A 25550-nucleotide genomic window follows, 5' to 3' on the forward strand; every position below is an offset into this window, starting at 1 on the left:
ACATGAACTACTTTGATGATGTTTTTCTTACCTTTCTGGACATGGACAGTAAACCGTACACACAGCTTCAATGGAGGGACTGAGAGCTCTCAGACTAAATCTATAATATCTTAAACTGTGTTCCAAAGATGAACAGAGGTCTTACGGGTTTGGAACGACATGAGGGTGAGTTATTAATGACATAATTTACATTTTTCGGTGAACTAACCCTTTAACTTACTGCATTTTTGCTTTTCTTATAACAAATATTAGTGGACCCCCTTTTAAAGACTCCTGGTACATTACATATTTTATCTCAAAACAGCTTGGGAATAATCCTTTAGTGGAACAGAACATCTGGAATTTGCAGTACCCCTCTTGCTGGCATATATTTATTTAATGTCAATTTCTAAATAATACTTCTAGGTACTTTCTTGTAGTATTGATTGACCCCTTGTGCATATATTTTGCTACAATCACTTTCAGTCACCTGTATCTCTCCAGGGAAGAGAGATGAGGGGTGCAAATGTCTTTTGGAGTGTATTAGTATGTATAACTGAAAAAGGCATCCAAACAGGAGGACAACTCAGCTTTCAGCTATTCATATACCGAGTGCTCACTCATCGACAGAATAAATGCATGTAGCTGTAGTCAGATCGAAGATTTTATATTTATGTGCCTTACTTCCCACCTACTTTAAGAGTAGCATCGACAGATTGTCCTTGGAGTCATTTCCAGCTTGAGGAGTGGCAAAGTCTTGCCTATAAAACACAACGAGGGAAAGTAATGTATCTAGACCAAGTATAGCGCTGTGAATGGATAATACATCTTTTCTCCTTTAGCTGCCGCACAGTTAGCCTCGTGCCATTTCAGATCCATGTACATTAGCATTTAAATGAGCTAACTTGATTTTACCCAGTTCAGGCTCCATTCTCTCCTTCTGAATGAGTCTACACTCACTGAACCGAATGGAATGAGATCAGACGATCAATTCACTCTTGCTCTCATTCTTTAATAACGTGAAGTATTCACTAACTAATGGGACCACAGGTGAAGAGCGAACAAATCTTCCTTTTCCAATGAGGGTTTTCATCCAGAACTAGCCGGAAAGACCACAATCAGGTCCCATTAGTATTCTTACAACGTGGATTGATGTATCTGGAAAGACCATGATTGGTTTTGGAATGAAGTTTGTTTTTAGCACATAAACACAACAGAAAAGTTAATATCAATGGCTAATTGTTGGCTAAGATTATTCAGTTAATGATTTTAGTTTTTATTTCTGTTTTATTTTTAGGTTGTCTGGTCAGTAAAGATTCATTTTCATTAATTTTCTCTCCACCATTGCCAGTTTTAGTTCTAGATTAATTTCCTTTCGTTTTTATTTTATTTTTAGGACTGACAAAGTCTCATAAAAATGCCACTAGATAGCAATAATGTTTAATGCTGGCAGGTTGGGTTATAAAAGTTTCAGGTTTTATAATATAACACAAATCTACAACTGAAATTAATTTGGGACCATTTTTATTTTATTTTAGTTCGTTTTTAAGTAATGAAAGTGTTAATTATTTAGATGAATTTAAAATAATAGTTTATGTTTACTGGTTTATGATGGTTTATGAATTATGAAAATCTTTATGAAAAAAGCATGAATTACACATGAAATGTGAATCTTTGGCTCTTTATTTCTACTTTCAGACACCTTCCTTCTTTGTCGGGTTGTGAAAATATATGAGAATGTGAAAGAGACATTAAATTGCCAAAAGGTCATTTTTATTCTGACTTATTCCATAGTCATTTATAGACATGTATATAGACATTTAGACCTGCAAAAATGGGTGTACAATAGTGGTATGAAATGAAGACTTAATTATTATAGTTTATTATAGTACTCGATTATTCAGTCAAAATTGATGTAAATAGCTGTATGTAGCATTAAATACACATTTTCTATTCATTTCATGTATTAATCATTGTGAAACCCTTTCAAATAAGTCATGCATCTTAAAGAAAGATTTAGACAGTCATGATTGATGTTACTATTACACTCGTGTTGCATAAAGTCTGCCTATTTGCCACCGTGCATGAATTTTCTCTGTTTTTCTCATTTTAATGAGTTGTTGTAGTTGTCATTTCATGTGAAAGGGATTCAGTAGTTCACACACAAAAAATGCAAATTCTGTCATTATTTACTCACCCTCATGTCACTCAAAACCTGTATGGCTTTTTTTTCTTCTGTAGAACATAAAAGAAGATACTTTGAACATACTATTGAATCATTGTTCACCAAAACGGTTTACCGACATTATTCAAAATATACGAAATACACAGAAAACCGTATATGCTTGGAATTACACAGAAGTGTAAAAAACTGAATTATTCTTTTTGGGGGAACAATCCCTGGATTACACAGTTCTGAATGCTCAATTGAGCAATTTAGAGATCTAATAGAGTGCTAATCTGGGTAACTCAAACCAGCTTCACTGGACTTCACTATCAGTATTACTGTATAGTCAGAAAGGCTGATTGATTTGCACAATGTTAGTAATAGTAGTAAGAGTAAGTTTTTTTTTTCTTTGCAGAATCTGTACGACAATATATACTATTATAAAATATTAAAATTCAATAGTCTGTTCATTATCCCTTAACTCATAAACACAGTGTAAGCTTCTACAAACTGATCCGGTTTATGACAAGTTTCAAACAGCGTAGCTAAGATCGTGAATCATTAAAGAACCCTAAATCTTTTAGAGAAAGAGAAAGAAGAAGGGGGATGTGAGAATAAGAAGAGACATTTTCTGACTATTTCAGCTATAAAAAAAAAATGTTGCCCATAAACAGCCATTGATTTTGCTGTAAATTTCAGGGTCTGGTTTTCAACTAACACAGGAAAAAATACTCTTAAATGAGCTGGTAGAAAAGTATGTGATATTTCAGAGAATGAGAGTGTATATTTGTTTTTAAATCATCTCATGACGTTTAGAGGGCATCATTTTGTCTTGATAATCTGCTCAGTTATCAAACACATTAGGCTAGAGTTAAGGACGATTAGTTATAATATGAGAGCAGACATTTTCTGTCATTTTCTGAGTTTCTTTTAAAGTTTTTCTGATACATTTGGATCTTTTGATTCGTCTGGAATCGGTGCCAGAGGATAACAATGAGCTGTGTTGGGCTCATATCATTAAATGGAGAGTCGATGTGAAGATGGTAACACCAAGAGATTTGGAGAGTTAGGCAGCTGTTGAAAGCTAAATCCTTTTTTTATATTCTGACATTAGCTCAAGAATGAGGCGCACACTCTCTCAGCTTGACAGATCATGGATGATCTTTACTGTGGAGATGGAGCTGTCATTTATTCAGAGAAAGTGTGGATCTGAGGGGTTGCTCTCACTAATGGACCCCTAAATGGATTTATTGTAGTTGCACGAAATTATCCAAAGTGGGGGATCCAAACTCATCCTTAATGGGAAAAACTGGGGACAGATTCACCCTCACACACATTCATTGGAGGACAGCAGGAGTTTGAGATACTTTTCTGTGAATAACTCTTAAAAGCACATAGCATCTTTAGTGTGAGGCCTGTCTTTGAACAGACACCATGCATCATTAATACCTGCCATATATTTGATGCTCTAAAGCCTTTGGGAATAAATGAATAGCAATTGCCATGCCTGCTGGCAGGTCTGTGTCTACTGTGTAGATTAATTGCTTTAACAACTCACGTGCTGCAGAAAGGTTTCGGGCATCAATTCCTACTTTCCAGCTTTGCAATAAAAGCATGAATGAAGCACGTGTTAATAGATGAACCACAGAGGGTTTAGTTATAGTTTTGTTCTGCCATTGGCAACTTTGCTGGTTGAAGTAGGACAATAAAAGTGGCCATTTTAAAGTTAACAGATAATGACCTTGAAATCATTACCAAAGTTCTTGTGTCAGCACTCACACAGGACTGTATAGCTTATTAGTCACCCTTGGTTTATCTCTAATCAAAATCTTTTAGACTTTTTTAGAATTAGGGTTTAGTTTCAAGACACATGTAATGTTTTATATGAAGACTTCAGAATTGAGTCAGTCTGACGTTTTTATGAGATGTTTTCTTTTAAAATAGCATTTTATTATTATTATTATTTTTTAATCAGGCTTCTATGTTTAGGTTCACAAATTTTACTTTAATGGCAAAGAAAAGTTTATTAGTTAGTCATGGAACGCCTTATTTTGAAAAATATTCAATGTTATTTTCATAGAAGCTTGATAAAAATGCTAATGTAAAAGAACAATCTCAGATGGACTTTGCATCTAAAGTCTAAATACAGTACACTGTATATAAAATCTATCCGAATATTAAAAAAATATGATGTACATGCAATGCAACTGAAATGTTTAAGGTTCAAAAAGGTTGTAAGGAAATGAATAACATAGTTTATGTGCCATCAGTGATTCAACTGTAATGTTATGAAGCTATATTAATACTTTTTGTGTGCAAAGAAAACAAAAATAACTACTTTAATCAAAGAAAACAAAAATAACGACTATATTCAATGATTTGTCTTCATCTGTGACAGTCTCCTGCCATCATTCACAAGAGTACCGTGGCGCATGCATGTTGTATACTGCCGATGTAGAACACACATGCGCTGTGTCTTGTTTACAAAGAAGAGGAATGCACACGCAATCATCATGGTACTCTCATGAATGGCAGAAGAAGAAATTGTTGAATAAAATCGTTATTTTTGTTTTCTTTGCTCACAGCTTCATAACATTACTGTTAAACCACTAATGGCAGATGGACTATCTTAAAAACATCCTTACTACCTTTGTGGTCCATAAAACGTTTCAGTTGCGTTGCTGTGTACGCTTGAAAGCTCTCAGATTTCATCAGAAATATTGTGTTCCGAAGATTTTTGGGTGAACTATCCCATTAATAGACCGTTATCCTGATCCTCTCAGATCCTGGCAGCGGAAGCTTGTTACAGGTCAGTGCAGATATCTTCACCCATTGTCTGTGTTTATCATGCCCTTTTGCATTTACTGTGCACAGAGTCTTAGTCATAGATAAACCTATACATCTGCAGCATATAACAGCTTGCTCTAGCAAACAAGGGCATGTTGGCACAGTTGCCTGTAAACTTCTATAGGGGTTGATAGTCTGTAAATGGCATGGGCTGTGGCTGTTGGGATGTCAGCATGTCTGGTGCATTACTGATGCCTGGTAGACTATAGCCAGTGCTCATACTTCAGAACAAAGAGGGAAATGTGCATTTGAATAACAGAGAAATAGGTGGCAGAGAGAAAGTCTGAGAGAGAAAGAGTTTGTACAAAAGGGACAACGTGATATAGAGGTAGACAGAAATGACCTGGGTTAAGATCATTCATCCAGGTCATTCCCTTTAGCCTCTGGCAGCAGATGTCTGATTACTCACCACTACAGCAGACATCATATTCCTTTTCTGAAACTGAAGTTAATAAGTACTGAAGTTGCTTTTATCGCAAAGGAATAGTTCACCAAAGAAGGAAAATTCTGTCATCATTTATACACTCTTATGTCATTCCCAAACTCATTTGCTGTTCTTTTTTTAACAGTGTTGTCCCAAAAGTAGAATTCAAGGCTCTTTTCACACCTATGGTTTATTGTGACCAAGAACATTTTTAAAACGTTTTCAATGTTCTATAACTTCTAATGCCAAATGATAGTAGAAAACCGGCAGATTTTTTTTAACACTCCCTTCTTTGCGTAGTATTTAAAAAAAACTAAAACACTGAAAGCACCCTAAATGTTCTGCTTTTATACCAGTGAGGTGTAAAATTTACCGCAACTTGTAACAGGTGAATATACACTCCGGAATATGTGAAGTGTGTTACATGACACTAGTCACATGTTGTATATGTGGGATCTCCAAGGAATTCTGTTCCTGTGATCTGAAGGTGTTTCAGCACCACAGACAGCGGCAAATCCTCACGTTGTGTTCCAGAGGCGGAGTTTGTGAACGCTATCCCTTACATTCCTGAATAATCATCACATTAATCCAAACAAGGTTTAGTAGGTCTCTTAAGTTCAGCGGAATTCATCTGGTGCTTTAGGAAGATAATTGCCGACACTGATAACTGTTTTCTCTTTCCTGTTACGCACCTATTCATTTTTCTTCTTTAGCATGCAATGCAAAGAGAGCTTTACACCAGTTTTTAGATGGACAGTCTACTGTGAATAAAACTTAATATTCACTAGCAGGAATCTCTTATCAAGGAAACTGTAACAGCAGGGTTTGAAACGAACAGGAAGACAAACAAGAACAAAGATTGTGAAGTCTGTCAGTATTGGGAAAAGTATTTTCCACAAGGTAAAATATGACACTTGAGTTTGATGAACAGATGACAAATAGCTTGCAATAAAGCTCTGTATATGAATTGATGCATCAAATCTAATGCAGCAGCCTCACTGTTAATTTCTGAAGGCTGCATGGTATAAAATAAACCTTGTAATGCTTATATTGTGATAAAAGTTGTGTCTATTGTCTGGATTCACTACTAGCCCTTGTCAGGGAGCACAGCTTGTTTTCCTCCTCTCCTTGAAAACCTTCTCCCTTGGGAGCCTGAGTCAGACAGTAGTCACTCTTCACTCTTTAAGTGTAGCCCTATTTTGATGACATAAATAGGCTGCGTTGATCTATGGTGCTAGCTGTTAAATTTGAATTAGCTTTAGAGGCTTGATGAATTTTGAATTGTTTGAAAGGATTTCATAGAACTTCACTGGCAAAAGAGTTAACAGGCAACAGTTAACAGGATCTATTTCTACCTCATTTGACTTTCAAAAATGGAATTTGTTGGTGTTATAATCAGATTGATTCAGTTGTATTAAATGACATTTGCTGTCATGGTTCATGTGAGCAATTTTCATTTTAAAGCTTCAGTTAATGTATAATAATAATAATTATTATTTATTATTATTACAGACATCATTTACTCATCTTTATGTAGTTAATAAAATATTTTTTGACTGTCATAGGTACTGTTCAAACATTTGGGGTTAGTAAGAAATATTTGTATTTATTTATTGTTTTATTTTATTTTATTTAAAAAAGTAATACTTTTATTCAGTGAGGATGCGTTCAAGTGACAGTAAACACATTTGTAATGTTACAGAAGATTTCTGTTTCAAACAAATGCTGTTCCTTTAAATTTTCTCTTTCGAAATAATCCTAAAAAATGTATCAGTTTCTACAAAAATAGAAGCAATAAAACATTTTTTTTAATCACCAAATCAGCATATTAGAATGATTTCTGAAGGATCATGATGCATTGAAGAGTGGAGTAATGACTGCTGAAAATTCAGTTGTGTGATCACTGTATTAATATTTCACAATATAATCAATTTTACTGTATTTTTGCTTACCCCAAACATTTGAACGGTAATCTGTATTGTATTTTTGTCATAAATGTATTATAAATGTTGTTCATATATTTTCAGGACTTCTTCATTCATGTGAGAGTATTTTGAGTGAGGAACAGACCAAAATTTTGTTATTTACTGAAAATATTTACATCTGCTCCAGAACAAATCGTTTTTCTTTTTCTTTTTTGAGTTATCTTTATAATGAACCAGTTGAAAAAAAATGGATGAACTGTCCCTTTAACTCAAAAACCGGCACAGACAGCATTGGTGTTGTAAAGAAAGGCGTCCAGCTTTTGCTATTTTCAGTACCAGCACTGGGCTATTAAGGCTTTTTGGACAGAACCAGACATTCTGGAACCATCTCCCCCCATATAATCAAAGGCCTGTGATAGATGGATGGCAAGAGCATCTCTCAGCTCACCTATCCTGTCCGCCTCCTCCTCCTTTTCATCCTCCTCATGGTCTTTCTCAGGCCGCCTCCTCGATGGAGCATTATGGAGAAACCAGTGGCTACATTTGGTCCTTCTGTGTTCATAATAGAGAAGAGGGCAGCGAGTAGCAGGTCTGCAGGGGTGGAGAGAGGATTTTAGCCACACTGCTCTGTCGGCATCCAGTGCGGTCACTGCCATTTGACAGGATTTGGCTGGAAAATTAGACGCTGCTTCCACCCCAGATGGCAGCTTTTATCAAAATGGCTTTGAGGGTAGAGCTCACCGAGAGAGACAGAAAAAATTGTCTGACGGAAGTCTATGAAAAAGACTAAGTTTTAAGGGGAGACTTCACACAAAAGTGAACATTTTTAATTCTTCATTTGCTCATATCATTTATTTTTATTCTAAACCTACTTGTGTGGTGATTACAAATCATATTTTAATATCTACAGTATATTATATATAAATGCTTTTGTGGTCTAACATATTTAACATTTATTTGACACTGAGATTTATATTTGACAGCAATAATGTTACAACAGTTATAAAAAAAAAAACAAATACAGTATATATATATATATATATACAGTACAGACCAAAAGTTTGGACACACCTTCTCATTCAAAGAGTTTTCTTTAATTTCACGACTATGAAAATTGTAGAGTCACACTGAAGGCATCAAGGGTTATTTGACCAAGAAGGAGAGAGATGGGGTGCTGCGCCAGATGACCTGGCCTCCACAGTCACCAGACCTGAACCCAATCGAGATGGTTTAGGGGTGAGCTGGACGGCAGACAGAAGGCAAAAGGGCCAACAAGTGCTAAGCATCTCTCGGGGAACTCCTTCAAGACTGTTGGAAGACCATTTCAGGTGACTACCTCTTGAAGCTCATCAAGAGAATGCCAAGAGTGTGCAAAGCAGTAATCAAAGCAAAAGGGGGCTACTTTGAAGAACCTACAATATGACATATTTTCAGTTGTTTCACACTTTTTTGTTATGTATATAATTCCATATATAATTCCACATGTGTTAATTCGTGGTTTTGATGCCTTCAGTGTGAATCTACAATTTTCATAGTCATGAAAATAAAGAAAACTCTTTGAATGAGAAGGTGTGTCCAAACTTTTGGTCTGTACTGTATATATATATATATATATAAATAAATAATAAATAAATGCTGATCTTTTGAGATTTGTATGAATCAAAGAGTCCTGAAAAAAAAACATATCATGATTTCCACAAAAACTTTAAAGAGAACAACTGTTTCAATATTGATAATAAGAAGAAATAATTTCTTTAGCACCAAATCAGCATTATAGAATGATTTCTAAAGGATCATGTGACACTAAAGACTAGAGTAATAACATTTTTAAAAATTGTATAATATATATATATATATATATATATATATATATATATATATATATATATATATATAGTAATAATAACAGAAAATAATAGTAGTAGTAGTGTTAATAACAGTAGATTTTTCTGTATTTTCATTCAAATAAATAAATGAAAATAAGTGCAATAGTCTTGCAATAGTTCAAAAACATTCAAAAAATCATTTGAACAGTATATATACAATATCTTTTTAATTTATGTATTTTAAAAGCATATATGTATTATGTAATATTGTATATTATACAGCTGTGCTTTCTTTCATTGTATGGAAGTGAGCAGCATTAACAGTCTGCAAAAGGAAAGGTTGTGTTCCTTTTGTGTTCCTCAGAAGAGTAATGACAGAATAATGACAGAACTTTCATTTTCGTATGAAGTATTCCTTCAAAATGCAGAGAAAGAGTGCACATATTTCCTCTCTTCCGCTCCATCTTTCCATCTGTCCATAGAGCTGAATCCTCTTACTCGACTTATCACTGTGGATTTACCAAATGCTGTCAAACTGCATTTGAAAGAGCAGCATCTGCCAGCAAGATGTCAAAAAGATGTGCAACTGTGCAAACAACGTCCTCGTCATTCATTTTTCCTATTTCCCTGAACAGTTGATGCTATATTAATCATTAGTCATAAGCCTTAAAACCTTTATTTACTTGGGAGATTTCTCCTGGTGAAATAAAGATGTTCTCATCTTTCTCAGTCGATTATAGCTGATACTGCTGAGATTTTTTTCCTCATTGTGTTCAGGGCAGGTGCAGAAAATAGGGTGTGACGGTGTCACTTCACGTCAGATTTGATTTTTGCTTGTCTTGGTCTGTCTGGAGACACATGTCCCTTAGGAAATTGGACAGATTTATAGGACACTTCTACAATCAGGTGTACAAATTGCTTCCAAAGTCACCCAAGTCTGTGGGGACATGTGCAATGTTGTTATCAGTCTCGTCTAATGGCAAACATCTGCTCGTGTAGAAGCACCCACTGTCAGGAGGAGAGGAAGGATGGAGAGACTGCTCTGCATCATTTGTCTCAGCTGGGACGTCCCTGTTTCTCCTCCTCCCTCCTTAGACTGTGCCGGAGCAGTAGCACTGTTGATTGAATCAGTCTCTTTGTGAGCTGGTGCTCAGTAATCATGGCACGCAAATCAACTCTCGGCTCCAAACAGAGTCAAAGTGTTAGACATGCCAAAGGAAACTAACTTCCTGTTTTTCTTCAAATGCTAGATGCCATAGACATATATCAGTCAAACTCACAGTGTCAATCAAACTTGAGGCTTAACTAAAAATCATAGATGAGCCTACTAGCAGATAGCAGTTGATTGGATATGTCTATGTGTTGTAGTTTTTCTTTGTAACAACACAGAAGTTGGGGCTCTCCCATTAGACAATATTAATCATATATTTTATTAACAAAATGTTTAAGATTCTTTAGCAGGTGAGGACAGATTGGACTATGCTGTGTGTTCAGTCGTGATGTTCTTATTATGTTTTTCTCTTCTAGTTTGGTGCCTGAGAGATCTCCTTCACCACACAACAATCGGTAAGTGTCTCCGCACAAACAGCAATCACACCAGATGGAGGTCTCCCTTGTTTTGTGCCTCCTATCCAGGCCTAAACTGTTTTTAGCATTTCCAGTGCTGATTTTGGAATGATTTTCAGAGGGATAAATGTTGCTCTTGCTTATACTATCAGCAAAGGTTTGTGGTATATATTTATGTTTTTGAAAGATGTCTTATGGTCCTCAAGCAGTTATGTATTTATTTGGTCAAAAATACTTTAAAAATGTTAATAATGTAAAAATATTATAACTGCTAAAATAGCTGTTAGAACACCATTTACAAAGCTAAAGAACATCATCTATTTTAAAGGGAAATATTTTGTAAGATTATAAAAGTTTTTACTTGTGATACTGTCACTTTTGATCAATTTATTGCATCCTTGTTGAATAAAAATATACATCTCTGTAAATTGAATTTCTATGAATTTCTTTGAATTCTTCTTCCATAAATTGCAATTCTGCCTTTTGTTAGCTACCTCAATTTAAACTGAGTTGCTGAATTGACCCTTCACAAAGACACCCCCCCCCCCCCTTAGTTACTGTTGCTACGTCAGACAAGCCATGGTGCTCTCACGGCACAAATTATGCTCTCACACAGTGAAAAAAATATTGCGGAGCAAAGGGGACACTGCCAACACGGCGAGAGACAACACAGAGCTGGTTACTTTCTTTAATATGCAGTCTGAAAGTCTCAGTTTTTTAAGAAATTCAAACAATAAACACCATTTTATGGGTCTTTATTGTGAACCAATCATCTCTTTCTCTTTACTTTCTCGAAATATACATGAATGAACATCAGAAGGTATCTTGTTTCAAGTGCGAAAGATGTTAAATACACACTATTTTTCAAGTTCAAGTCCACTGACGTTAATATACTGTCCTGCCTGGTTTGTTTGTCAGACAAAACGGCAGATTCAATTTATGATTGGTCAGATCGCCTGTCAGTCAAAGTCCTGGGAAATGGTCAATTGGAACTTAAAAAAACATACTCAGTTTAATTCTGAGTAGCATACATTCCTGGATAACTCGATTTTATGTATTTAACAGCTTTCTGTATTCATGACAAAAGTGTCCAACCGCTCGTCATTTAAAAGTGACATGCCTGGCCTTGTGCCATATAATGTGTGTGGATGCAATAAGAGCTGTGGGGGAGGAGCGGCACATGCTAATCTATGCTCAGAGGGACTGTGCTTGTGGTGGGGCAAGCTTGAGGGGTGCAGTTTCATGGGAAATGTCTTTAAAGATGTGAAGGGGTGGAGGAAGGATCCCAGTGCGACATGGTTGCCCAAACACCTCACTCCTCATCATGTATTCATCATCTTTACTTACACAAATATTTCATGAGATTTTGTGCAGAAAATACATTCTTATAGCATGGTGGTTCCTTTGAAGGGCAGGAAGGTAGAGATGGAGACCTGGGTTTACTTGAGGCAGACTGAACCTTCTGTTGTGTCTCTTCTGCTGTGTCAGCTGTCTTTTCTTCTTATTCTTGAAGGCTCTATCTTAATTTCTGAGCAAAGAAAAATCAAAGTCTTGTTGGATTGGATGGGGAGGGGCGCAGCGACATGCATTTAGAAAGAAATGGGACATGAATTTTAATTAAAGCAACATTTCATTGCAATGTTGTTGTAGTTATGGGAGATTTTAGTATAGACTATATTGTTTATTGATGTATTTAGTATAAATATGTTCAGATTTGTTGTCGTCACACTGATTGTATTTGTGCCATGTAAATATTGCACTAGTTTTGTAACAAAATATTGATGCCTGTTTAGAGGGAAGCCACAAAAAACATTGTGTTGATTATGGTTCCAACATCTCATCCATTTGAAGTCTCAAAAACCTAAAATATACATCACAGTGAAGTTCCTGGTTAATTTTAATAGGGAATGAAATGAATTAAGCAGTAAGGGAGTCAGTACAGTTGTGAACTTTTCCTCTGAGTCTGATTCAAACCATTTGCGACTGCTTTGTGAATCTTTCAGACGGACTAATTAAAATGAGCCATCTCATAAGAGTCATTTTTGGAATTGGACATCACTGGTGTGCACTCAGATGATTTGCTGATATTTAATGAAACCACATTTGGACACTGACAAGGTTTTCAGATTTTTTTTGTTTGTTTTAGTTTTTTGGGGGTTTTTTTCACAAGGGCCACATTGCAAGCCAAAATCAAATCATGCATCCTTGTTTCTCTCATACTGCATGTCCTTATGACATTGTATGTACCCTAAATTGTTATTGGTTCTTGTTGATTGTAAATTAGTGTAGTATTATTTGTTTTGCAGAACACTGATTCTGTTGCTCTCTGCTGTGTTTCTCTGGCCTTGTGCTTCATTCAGAGCACAGCATCAGTGGGTGGGGAAATGTAGCATTCGATGAAATGTGGTACTGCCCTGGTCTTACAAATCAAGCAATAATGGAAGCATTTGCATACAGATGGAGACAAAAATGCAAAACATGCTGGTGTTACCTGCTGTGCTGCCTCGTGCCCTTTCTAGCACTTTTTTTTTTTTTGATGGATGGAAATTGGAAATGGAGGCATGCAGGGTACTCTTCTCCAAAGACGCATTGAAAAACTGACAATACTGTAATACTGCTTCAGTATTAGATTAGTGTTCTAGTCCTCAGTTTGGAAAGGAAAACTGTCTAATGAAATGTTTTTGTGTACTTAAGTTCTGTTTCCTTTTTCTTCACCAGGTTATTGTTCTTAGGTGTGTCTTGTTTAGTCATGTGCTGCATTCAAGTTCTCCTGGGAAGCTGTGAGTTTGGAAATCATAATGAAGACACGATGTGCATTCAAGTTATTTTGATTTGGAATAAAATTGGACAATTTCATGTTTTTCTCTCACTTTTTCACTTACCGGCAAAGATAGGAAGCTTTTTTAGCACTGATGCCAAATAATGAAGAGCAAATGATGTGCTCTGTGTATTTTATCATTCTCAAGCTGCCACAGAGGATGAAGGAGGAAATGTTGTTTAGTATTTTCTGGCTTTATTGCTAGTGCTTCAGCTCCTTGGTTACAGCTGTAAGTCAGACAAGCTTCACAGAACATCCCATTGGAATGTAGAAGCTATCTGGTTTTCTGAAAAATGTGCTCATCTCTTATAAAGTTGTAAAATATGATTAGATATCGTTCCTATGTGGCCTGAATAAATGTAAATATTGCAGAGCTTTTTATTTGCCATTATAAAGGAAACGTTTAAATACACAGTAACTTGATGGAAGAACTGTGGCAACTCTGACTTTTGAGCTTCTAAACATTTGAAGGTTCAGAAACAAAAAATAAATGATGGTTATATCTTCTTTTCTGGATACAGTGAGTCACCAGTGACTCAGCAACAAACAACGTTTTAGTGTATTTTTGGATAATTTCCATAAAATTGCATTTTAAATTTGTCCAAACACAGAGTCCATAGACCAGCATTTGCATCTTTTCAAATATAAGTATGAGAAAATGTTGGATGGTAACAGTAGCTAAAGTCAATCTGGGGTTAAAGAAATTATCGATTTTTTTTTCCACTGGTAATTGTGACTTTAGTTGATGAGCGCTTAGCTCGTAAATAAAGTCCTTTTAATATGACTGAATGCACAGTTGGTTCTGCTGATTTATTCTCTTCAGTCATTGCTATTTGTCTTGTTGTCGTGTCAGTCCTTGTGTCTTTACCCTTCATGTTTCCATTGTCCTTTGTCAGGTCTTTTCCTATTTAGGCTGCTGTTGTTATTACGTTATATTAGCCTAATAAATGAAATGAAAACATCTTCCTATCCTTATGAAGCATCTGTTCAACATGTCCTATTATAACCAGTGCAGACTGGTTGTGACTGAAACATTCTCAAGGAGCACTTTGCTTGGACAGACACAATTTTCCTCTCTCTTTTCAGTTTCTTTGCAGTGTGTTCTTTGATAAGGTTTGGCCAAGCTCATGATTGATCAAGTGCAAAAGAGGATTAGCCGATGCAGAGAGAAGGGATTCAATTCAAACTGTGCTCGCTTCGCTTATGGCAGTTAGCCGTCCTGCCGAATGCAGTGAAAGGGGCGAGATAGTGTTGTGATTCACCTTTCGATCTAAACCGAGGCTCATAATCTTCTTCTTCAGTTTCAATCCATCAACATCATACTGACAGAGCACCCAGGAGGACATCAGCCATGTTGGACCCCATCACACACCAACCCGCGTTTAAAACGATGGGTTTGACTGTTTTCTCCATAAAAAAAGCCTTTAAAAGGCTCAAAAAGGATGTAAAAAAGCAGATCTGGCTATTTAATGAACAGGAGCCATGAAAAGCCTCAGTGTAAACTGATGAAACGCTCCCCGCAGTGATGATAGGCCCTTAATCTGCTGCATTTTGTGCAGAGTAATCAGTCTGAATGTGGAGAGAACAGGAAGTTTCTGTCGCTTTGCCGTCACACATGCTTTCAAGTGCATACAGAATCAATTCACAGGCTGTAGGGTGGCTTATTTCTGATGCGTTAAAGAGAAACATACCCTTAGCTGCCTGCTTGATTTGTCATGTTGATATAGTTAAAGATAATGCACCTTAAAACAGCGTCCTTAGATGCTGAATGCTTCGGTGCTGCTATGCTTGAACTAACCAGATGATCTGTCTGTGTGCTGGATTTAGATGCTATTTGTGTTGGGAAGTGCAATTTGTATGAGGGTGTGTGTTTACAAGTATATACAGTATGTGTTCTGGCAGACTGTCATATTCTTTTTGATTTCATTTTGTTAGTCATTAAGGCTGTTTGGTTTCATTCAGAACACAAATGTTGTTCCAAATGAATCCAGTCTCTTGAGCAAACAGAACAAAAATTTGATATTTTCCCTCTTTATCAAATTCTTAAGTCAACAAGTTAATTTTGAGTACTTTAAAGTACAAGTTGCATGTATTCTTTTTTTTTTAATTACACAACATTTCATTAATTAATTTATTTTTCCTTTAATAAATGAATTAATTTGCAGGATCTCTTGAAAATTACACACAGGTGTGTTGAAGCCTGATAAAACTGAACTGTTTCGAGGACAGCAGTTTTGAAGAGCTCTGAAGACCGCTCTCAGTATCCTATTACAGCTCTAGTCTCAAAACTCAGACAAAGCTGCTGAGGCACTTTGTGATGTCAGCCTGTCATGGTAATCCAAAACCTAAAGCATGATGGGCGCAACAGCCTGCTTAGATAAGAGAACACCGCTTCTTCTGTGAGAACCCGTTTTACACCAGTCTCTGTCTATGCAGATCACACTGTATGTCAGAAAGTACCTTGTAACATGTCTTGTTGTAAAAAAAAAAAAAAAAAAAAAAAAAAATTAAAAAAAATACCGAGACTGTTATCTTATTTGATTACTGAAGATTCATGGTCATGGTCACCCTATTTATTTGTCTCTGACCTGTTTTTCCCTAAAGACTGATATGACTCAGCTAATTTGATCTGCTTTTCAACCCCTAAGGCATTCTGTGCTTTAAAATAATAAATTACAAAGAAAGCAGAGACGATCTGAAAAGTATTATTTTTTCAGCTTGAACGAGCCAGAGTTCAGACTGAATTTATTGAGAGGCAACCAGAGACCCTAAGAGTCTCACCCAACGACCTTTGCCAATCTCCTCACAATGAGAAGCTGTCACTTACTTCAAATTTCTAACATGAACATCAAAATGACTTTTGGTGCTATAACCTATTCTAGACAGGTCTATTCTGTCATATAAAATGACTTGAATAAAACTTTTCAATTTAAAAGATATAAAGAACATTTTTTTGGATACCTGACAAAACCATGCATACTATATATTGGTCAAAAATGAAAATTAGAGGCATTTTACTTATAAAACAGCTTGTTTTTTCAATTAAAAAAAAAAAGTTTGATGTATTTTATTTAATTCTAAGCTGTTTCAGATTCTTTTTTAAATGTAATTCAATTAATTTTTAAGCCAAACTACTACACTGAATTCTGTTATCCATAAAGAAAAGTGGGCAGAAAGTAGCATGCAATGCAGAGTGTGCTAAAAACAATGTCTTAAAATAGCTCTGAATCATGCATTATTCGTACTGCTTGCACAAGTCCTGTTAGACTGTATATTGCATGTTTATGTGTGCTCTCACGTGCTCTCAGTTCTAGACCTTCAGTTTCTGAACTCATTTCTTGGCTATAGTGTTTATTTTTGAATTGACTTATGTTGCTGCAGTGTCCCAGCAGTGAGAAATATGAGGAGGAACACTCTGTTCTTCTGTGTTTTGGGACTCACTGTTCCTCTGGGTGTTAGAGAGTGTACCGATGGTAGTGTTTTGATGCACAAGGTGATTTTGGCCCTCTTGCTTGTATCCTTTCTCTCTTTTTCTGTTCTGCAGGGTCCTCTGGGGCTCATCGAACCTCCACAAACTCTGAGAACAGTCCAGGGATTTAACCTCACTTTCATACAGCTGCATTTCATTTGAACATTTAGTTAACATTTTAGTTTTGTCATTTTTAGTAGTTTTTGTTGTTTTTAAACATTTTTATATAGTTTTACTTTTTTTCAAGTTGTAGTTATTTTAGTGCATCATGTTAAATTAAATTAAAATAAGAAATTTTAATAAGCTTCAGTTTTTTAAATATTTTATTTTATTTTAGTTAACTTCTTTATTATTTCAATTAAAACAAATTGTATTATTTTATTCACTACAATAACCCTGCGTCCCAGACACAAATGTTTTAATGATGAACAAAAGAATAATAAATGTTTGGTCATCTTAGCTTTCGATATAGCCTAGAACTAAAGGTTAGGATCTTGATTTTTCAGTAGTAGTATTACAACACACCATATATTAGCCCTGTTTGTTGTTTCCTTTGGGCATCTGATACAGCATTTGGACCCAGAAACAGATGACACATGTCAGACTTAACCAGCAGATATTATTAATAAGCTCAATATAATCAATCCTCATATGTGTAGCTCTCCTAGAAATAACTTAGAAGACGTGTGCAAAAATCTGCCTACACACTCTTCTCTGTGCTCCCAGTGCACCTCGGTTGATGAGCATAATGTCTTTAGGGCCTTTCGCACTACTCTAGTTCCAGAACTAAATGTACAGTACTAAAGTACTGGGACGATTTTGTGCAAACTATTTCCCAGTACCATTTAAAGGGTTGCATTCACACCGTGTTTACTAGGATGTGATGTAATTCGGTCGACAATGATGTTGAACGCTCCGCACAAATTACAACGTTAACAAAAAAGAACAACGTTAACAACAGGAGGATGGAGGACAATGTGATCGGAGCTGTGTTTTTGTTGTGTCTCGTGGGTTCCAAAATAATGGACATGGAATGTCGATGAATACGTAAAGCAATTTAAAGTACTGAAAGGAGGATTAAGAATCTCCAACGACAGCTGGCAGTGCTACATTTGCTACAAGTGCCTGCACTTCAGCTTCCGTCCATTTATCGTTCTCCATACTTATGAAATAAGTTGACACAATGTTTACACAGCATTTTAAATCATGGCGGGTGAGGGTGTTTTCATACGCGTTTGGCCAATCAATGTCTACTTGCATCACGCTTAGTACCAGTTGTGCTGGTAAGACCCTGCTCCGGAGTAGGAGCTAATTTTGTTCTTGAAAAAGGCAGTCCAGTACTAAAATCACCGTAAAAATGCCAAAAAGTGGGAAGCTCCACAATTAGTTCTGGTACTCTTGAAAGGTTTCCGTGGTGAGAAAGGCCCCTTTGTGTCATTTGCAGCCTCATGAATATTTAATGAGCTGAGGCTGTCAGTGGGTGGAGCTTTTCCATGTTTCTCTTCCTCGGTGCTGCATTATCTCTGTGTTTAACCTTCTTGGTATTGACTATTTCCTCCTCGGCATTCATTTATCAACTACCTCATCACCCTGAGTGCTGACCAATCCCCCAACCCTGTTGACTTTTAATCAACTTCCTTTCCATTCCATTTGTTGTTATCAGGGGGAAAAGGCAGAAAACTCTTACAAATCTATCATGGATGTGTTTTATCTAAAGCCAGTTCCATTAAAAGTGATTTGGTTGTTATGCTCCCCATTTTTCTTCCAGTATAATAACCATTACTCTATTATGAAGAATTATCGGCCCGCAAATACCCTGTGGTGGTTGCTGGCCAGTAAGAATACAATATGCCATTTGTGTTATAAAATATAAATTTTGGGCAATTTGTTATGGACATTATTTGCTCAAAAAGTACAAATGCAATCTGCAACATTCATCAAAGAATTTTCCATTAGAGATGCTGCCATAATGAGGGCGTGCTATATGGCTACCCTGCTTTAGAAATCTGCATTCAGCAGCAGGCACAGGTGCCATAATGGCTCATACATCACATGTCTAACAAAGTTCACAGCCATCATTTATATGAGGGCATGTGGAGTACACCACGGGAATGTTATTGGGTGGGATTGATTGATTCTCCCAGGCAAAGCAGTTCAACTTGTCCCGTAATAGCAAATGAAGCTGGATGGTTTCCCTCAGCAAGTTCTGCTTCTCATCATTTCAGTGCATCTACTTATTCTCTCACACATCTAGTTTTATTGCAGTCTTATTGTGCTCTGCATCCCAGTGCTGTACTAATACTAAAACTCATGTTAGGGGCTCATAAAAGGAAGATTCATAAAGACTAAATATAGTCTGTTGCATTCAAAATGGGGTTCATGTCAAAATGCTGCTGCTAATGGTGATATATGCTTAATTTTGTGCTTTCGCTTGTGTTTTGATTGCATAAACACAGCAAATGAGGAATATTAGGGAAGAGCAAATAAGATGAATCCGAATGCCTGTGGCTGTTTAAAAGTTGGTCTTGATTTACCGTTTCACACACTAGCTCCATTTTTGCATTTCCGCTTCTCTCCCCCTCTCTGGCTCCTTCCACTTCTTCCTTTCCTGGTCGTCAACCCCATCTCTCTCTCTCCTTTACTCTCTAAAGACACTGAAGAGTCTGCTCCCAGCTGCCACAACCCAGATGGCTGACTGGAGGCAAGCCGACCAACAAGAGAGCAACAGTATATTAGTCTAGCACAGCACACATAGCAAGGTTTATTTATCATTCATTTTTTTATTAAATAAAATCAACAACAACAACAACAGCAACAGATATAATAGAATAGGTAAGTGCTAGTATTATTGGTCATGGCTGATGAAAAATATGCCTTTAGACGTTTTTTTTTTTATCATGGCTAAAGACTCAAAATTGAGATAGGTAGGTCTTTCCACCAGCTTGAAACAATACAGGAAAAGGTCCATGAGAGTGATTGTTGATATATTTATATTAATAATGTATTTTTAATCATTGTAATATATTATGCCGTCACAACACTGTGTTGTAGTACCAACATGAACACAAGGATGAAGGCAAAAGGAAGTCTTTAATAAATCCACAGGTAAATAATCCACTTGAAGAGAACAGCTACAACACATCCAATTCAGACAAGACCCAACAGCAATGAACAGAAACAGAGCAACTTAGGTAAAACACCCATGAAAGAAGTTAATAACAGTAGCTTGTGTTTTAGACAATTGCCCTTTTTTCTTTTTGTCAATTGCCAGCTGTACTCCACTCCACTTTGACTTTTCCATCTCCTGTTCCTTGTTCACTGGTGAGAGAACTGAGAGAAAACACAGATGCTCCGACTTTCAAATAACATGCTCCTTGCTCCAAGCAAAAACTGAAATGCTGTGAACACAGGCAAGCAGAGTGATACAAACAGTGAAATGGCCCAGTTCACTCACTGACTCACAGACTGACTCACTCACTCACATGTTCAAGTCAACTCAAGCAGCACAACCATTCCCTGCCAAAATGTCTTTCCACTCTTTTCCTCTATTCTTTTGCTCTTTGATTCTTTATTTGTGTCATACTTGAGGCCATCTGTGGCGTCCCCCTGTGCTGTGCTCACAGGCATGGCACTGAAGATACTATGGACAGCACTGGACCGGCTGGTATTGTTGCCCGCTGGTCAGTTTTACTGATGAGTGACTGAGCCAGACGCTCAGCAGGTGTTCAAAGATCGAAACACACAGCTCAAAATCCATTGTTTCCAGCAGCATCTGTGAGATGTGCTGCTTGTCTGTGTGTTGGGGAAGATTATGAACATGTTAGTGTATGTGTGCCTATGTATGTTTTTGAGTCTATATGATAGCTGAATCAATACCTTCAAAAGAATTTGCCTTGTGGGTGTTCTCAGTGGTTGCTAGGTTGTTCTGAGGGTTCTGTGATTCTATGATAGATTTTAGGGTGTTTAGGGATTATCCACTCCTCACACCAAGTCCTTAAAGTGTATATTGTGTGGGCAGGTTTTCACTATTATTATTATTATTAATAATAATTTTTAGTTTCTTTTTTAATTTCTTTTTATTTCTTTAACAGTTTGAGTGTGTTTTTATAAAGTCTATATTTTCATCCAGTTGGTGTGACTTCTTATTGTGAACATTTGAACAGTAATTGCTGCCAGCACCATCAGGCATGTGTAAGGAAGGACTATTATTAGCCGGTGATTTGCTTGTGGGACTTCAGGGAGGACAGATACAGAGGGAGTGAGACAGAGAGACGAAAGAGGGCTTGAAAGTGAGTGTGGTTTAGCTGAACCCATCCACACAGCTATTTCATTAACACATTACCCTTGGGGGGCTTAATTATAACGATAACACACTAACCCATTTCCTCTTGAATCTTCCTTAACCCTGTTCATGCGTGTATGATTGTTTTTTTGTTTAGAATAGCAGAAGGCTAAAATCTTGTTATGTTTGTAATTATGAACTATTCAACTATTTTAATAGTTAAAAGAAAAATAATAATGATCCCAAGTAAGAAAACTCTAAAAAAGGAAATCAATTCTAAAAAAGAATTTACTCTCACTATCCCCTTTTGATCTTAAATCAAATATCTCCCTATCTTGAATCGTCCTTCCACACATTCTCCCCATCGTTTTTCCAATTTATTTATAATAACAGAAGGTTGAAATCTTAGTTATTTTTCTAATTCTAAGCTATTATACAGACTTTTAAAGGAATAGTAGTCCATATCTATATTACTCTCAATATGACTTATTTGAAGGTTAAAAACATACTTGTACTCAAAAAATGACTTAGTTTTCATTCCTTCAAAACTTCAGAATATCCGTCACACTTGATTTAGGAATACTGTGTACATGCATTGTCTTTCTTAGCTGCACACTGTGGAAATGCATTTGGACCTTGTTTGAACCCACCACTGTGATGCCCACCAGTTAGCCATTATTCAGGGCTATGAATGCTGGCGGTGGTCTCCAACAAAAGAGTGTTGCCGTGGTGATTTGGAGAGGAGGGTGGTCTAGTGGTCTGGCCTTGGAGAAGGTTTGGGGTAGCATAAGTCCAGGAAATAAGCACTCCCCTCCCTGCAGTGAGCGAGAGGCAGACAAGCACACACCTAGAATCTCAATCAGAGAACAGTGCTTTCTCCTCACAAGGAGAGTCAGAATACTGAAGCACAAAGCAAAACCCCAGAGTACTGCTCTGCAGGGAGGAGTTTCTGATATCTGCTCTAATTTTTGTCTTTAAAATTCATCACAGATTTAACAGATTCATCACGTCTCATTTATGAAAGATGAAGTACAAAGTCCAACAATTTTCTACAAATAAAAAAGAAATTAAACTCAATGTTTCCTATAAATCGTAACAACCTTTTCGTCATATAATTGTGAAGTATGTCAGTGCATATACTAAACCCTCATGTCTTATAAAGTGTCAATGGATTTAGTTTTAAATATGGCTTATGAACAGACAGTAGGAAGGTACATTGTAAAGCTATCTTCTCAGTCAGTGTGTGATTGTAATCTCCACATTCATACATTATGTGCCCCAGTTCTCTTTCACTCGGCTTCTAAGAGTTAAAAACAAAGTCTCCAAACCTGCAGGTAAAAATGCGAAGTGAAAGCGGTTGGGAGTGGAGCTGTAATAAAGGTTATTCAGACAGTTCTGATGCTTGAGGTCCACACATGCTGTGTCTCGGTTTCCTACATGGAAGACTTTTATTCAGAATACCGTGGCAAGAGTGACTTCACAGCGGGATCTTTGCCTGTCCTCTTGAAAAAGGGCGTACTTCTATCAGTATGTTCAAAGTGAATCCTCCACATCTTGCGTTTAACTTTTTTCTTTTTTCTAACCTCAATGTTATGCTATTATCTTTCACTTTTTCTTGCAAAAAATATGAATTCTTATATAAAATGATTAGCTCTTTAGGCTTAGGTGTTATCTGATTATGTCTGATGCCGTTTCTTGTCCAAGAATCACTGATCAGCAAAAAATACTTCAAAGGCTGTTTTTTGCACTGCCTGCAGATTATGGTCATAATCATAAATGCATGTGTCTAAATTATAAAAATAATTAACCTCAGAGTAACAGAGTATATGCAAAAATGTCTAAATTATAAAAAATAATTAAACTCCCAGCGCACATCCACAGTAATATTTATTATATGTAGGTAGTGTTATGTTGTAATGCTAAATTTCTGAAACAACCCAACACACTCTTTAAACGTTTTACCTTTAGGTAATAAAGACATGGCTAAATTTAAGAGGTTATTTGCAATTAATTTTTAATAATAATTTTCAGGAATTCATTTTTTTTTCTTAATTGTTGTCTTTAGAACAATCTTTAGAAAAAAAGATAAGATGTTTTCTAAGAAATGTTTAGTTAGAATAAAAAATTAGCAAGAAGCATTAAGAAGAATTTAATTCCTAAGAATGCTTCATGTGTCCAGCCATAGTCATGTAACTAGGTTGAGGTTGTCAAACTAGGGATCGGGAGCACTGCTAAGAGAAAAGCAGACAATATTGGCTCTTGTTTTGCTGTCTAAAGACTGTTCAAATAAAAAAATGTATCTCTAATTTTGGCTCGTACAAAGTTTTGAAAATCACATACCGTGACATACATATGGAAATGCATGCTAATAGTACACCAAATAGTGTGCCTGTTCAGCTCATGCCCTGAACAGACTTTTCAGAAGTGAAGTGTAGCATGAATTTATTTGGTGCAAGTCAAATTTTTCTGGCTGATTTTCTTTCATGTCTTTAATGACTAAGCCACGCTTGATAAAGCAAGTCATTAAAAGGCGTAAGCATCCCATTGGCTAACTAGAGTCCAAAAGAGTAAAGAGGATTAGGCTTCACTGATGCTGGATTCACTGCTGTTTATGCTCAACTTGTGAAGATGCTTTTAGGAGATGCTCACAAACACATTTTGTTGCATTTCTTAATCCTATCTCAATGATAAGCAGTTAATGTGTGTTCTTTTGTATACAGCAGATAGCTAGTGAAATGTGTTAAACCAAGATGCTCTGGCTATATCTGCTGTCTCGGCACCAGATAAACAATGACCGTGACTTATACATAAGGAACAACTGTTGTCTTGTCTTAAAGACAATAAAGATGGAAGCAGGGAGTGTTGCATAGCCTCACATCTCTCCATCGCATGGATGGCAAGGAAGAATCCAATTCTCTCATCTCCTTGCTCATCTCCGTTAAGTGAAAGAGTACAGACATTTGTCAAGGAAACAAGAAAAGTGTCCCGCTGTGAGATATAGCTGTAGCTCATTACAGAAATAAATAAGCCTGCTTTTTCCAGGCAGCACACCACTATGGCTGTGCCAGGCATCACTCCTCCGTTCTCACACTGGAATACACTGCTGAAAGTGAAGATGCCTGCAAAATGCCCAGACATGCTTGAGGATGAAGAATTACACAATGGGAATTGAACTCATCTCAGTTCTCATCACCTCTGAGTTTCAAATGGACTCATTCACAGTGTGTCATGCGCTCACAGATGTGTAGCTCATGTCCTAAATCTTTTTTTTTTTTTTTTGATGGTATGAAATGATGCTGAGAAGGTAGTGGAACGTTTGCTGTGAATCATTGACTTGTAAGTTCGGATTAATGTGTTGGAATTGAAATGTTTAAAAAACGATTGCTGTTTCAAATAAATACTGTTCTTTTGAACTTTCTATTCATCATAAATTCCAGATATAAAAGAATATTCCATATATACAGTATGGAATGGAATATTATTTGATATCTGTGCATGTCTATAATAAAGCAGTTAAAAGAACCTTATTGCATTTTTTTGTCCAGTTTTTGATGAGATAAATAAAAATGAATGAGTTGATTACATTACTGAGCAGGATTATTAATAATGTAGCATAATAAATGGGCACAACAAGTGTCTTTAATATGTTGAATATACAGTGGAAACCATGTATACTGTGAAAATCTTTTTATGGAATATTATCAGGCTGCATACTACATGCTACACAGTATACACTGTATACTGCCTACTCTTTAGTTTGTGAAACAGTTTGGACAGTAGTATGCTACAAAGTTTTCTCTCAAAAATCACCCCAAAATTAAGATGCTTATTTTGTGTTTTTAAATGTTTTTTGGTTAAACATTTCTTAACAAAATTGGGGGCAATTTGGTGATCCTTTCTCCCATTCTGAGTGCACACTGGACACTCTCATCAATATCACAGCTTCACTGTAACTCTCTCCAGTTGCTTAAAATCCTTAGTCCATGAAATTCAATTCTATAACTCACACTGCTGAAGACAAGAACAGATTAATGTTTGTCTGTGCTTGGCCCTTTGGACTTCTACCCAGAGTTCCCTCTGCTTCTAAGATTTTGGTATTGAGGACACTTGTCGTCAATAACCTTCTCATCCACACTGTCATTAGCAAAGAAACCCGGCAAATCATGTTTTAGTATTACCAGAGCACCTTTATTTCATTGTGTTGCATCTTCAGTGTTATTACAGATGCTTCATATAACCAGCTAAAC

At 36.4% G+C, this 25550-nt stretch overlaps 1 protein-coding gene across 6 annotated transcripts in view; it reads left to right on the forward strand.

The window, feature by feature from the left end:
* The window catches only part of LOC132105433 (amyloid-beta A4 precursor protein-binding family A member 2-like), a 64154-nt gene that overhangs the window by 5735 nt on the left and 32869 nt on the right, over nucleotides 1–25550 (forward strand). For 4 of the 6 annotated variants that reach the window (XM_059510525.1, XM_059510552.1, XM_059510560.1 and 1 more), the window contains exon 2: nucleotides 10696–10734. The exons of 1 other annotated variant lie outside the window; for it this stretch is intronic. The gene's annotated coding sequence lies outside the window, so the exon portion shown is untranslated. Of the gene's footprint in view, nucleotides 1–10695; nucleotides 10739–25550 lie in introns of all 6 variants that reach the window. One more of the 6 variants, XM_059510533.1, reaches the window with a different exon arrangement.

This window comes from Carassius carassius, chromosome 2, assembly GCF_963082965.1.
Source record: "Carassius carassius chromosome 2, fCarCar2.1, whole genome shotgun sequence".
Taxonomy (NCBI): domain Eukaryota; kingdom Metazoa; phylum Chordata; class Actinopteri; order Cypriniformes; family Cyprinidae; genus Carassius; species Carassius carassius.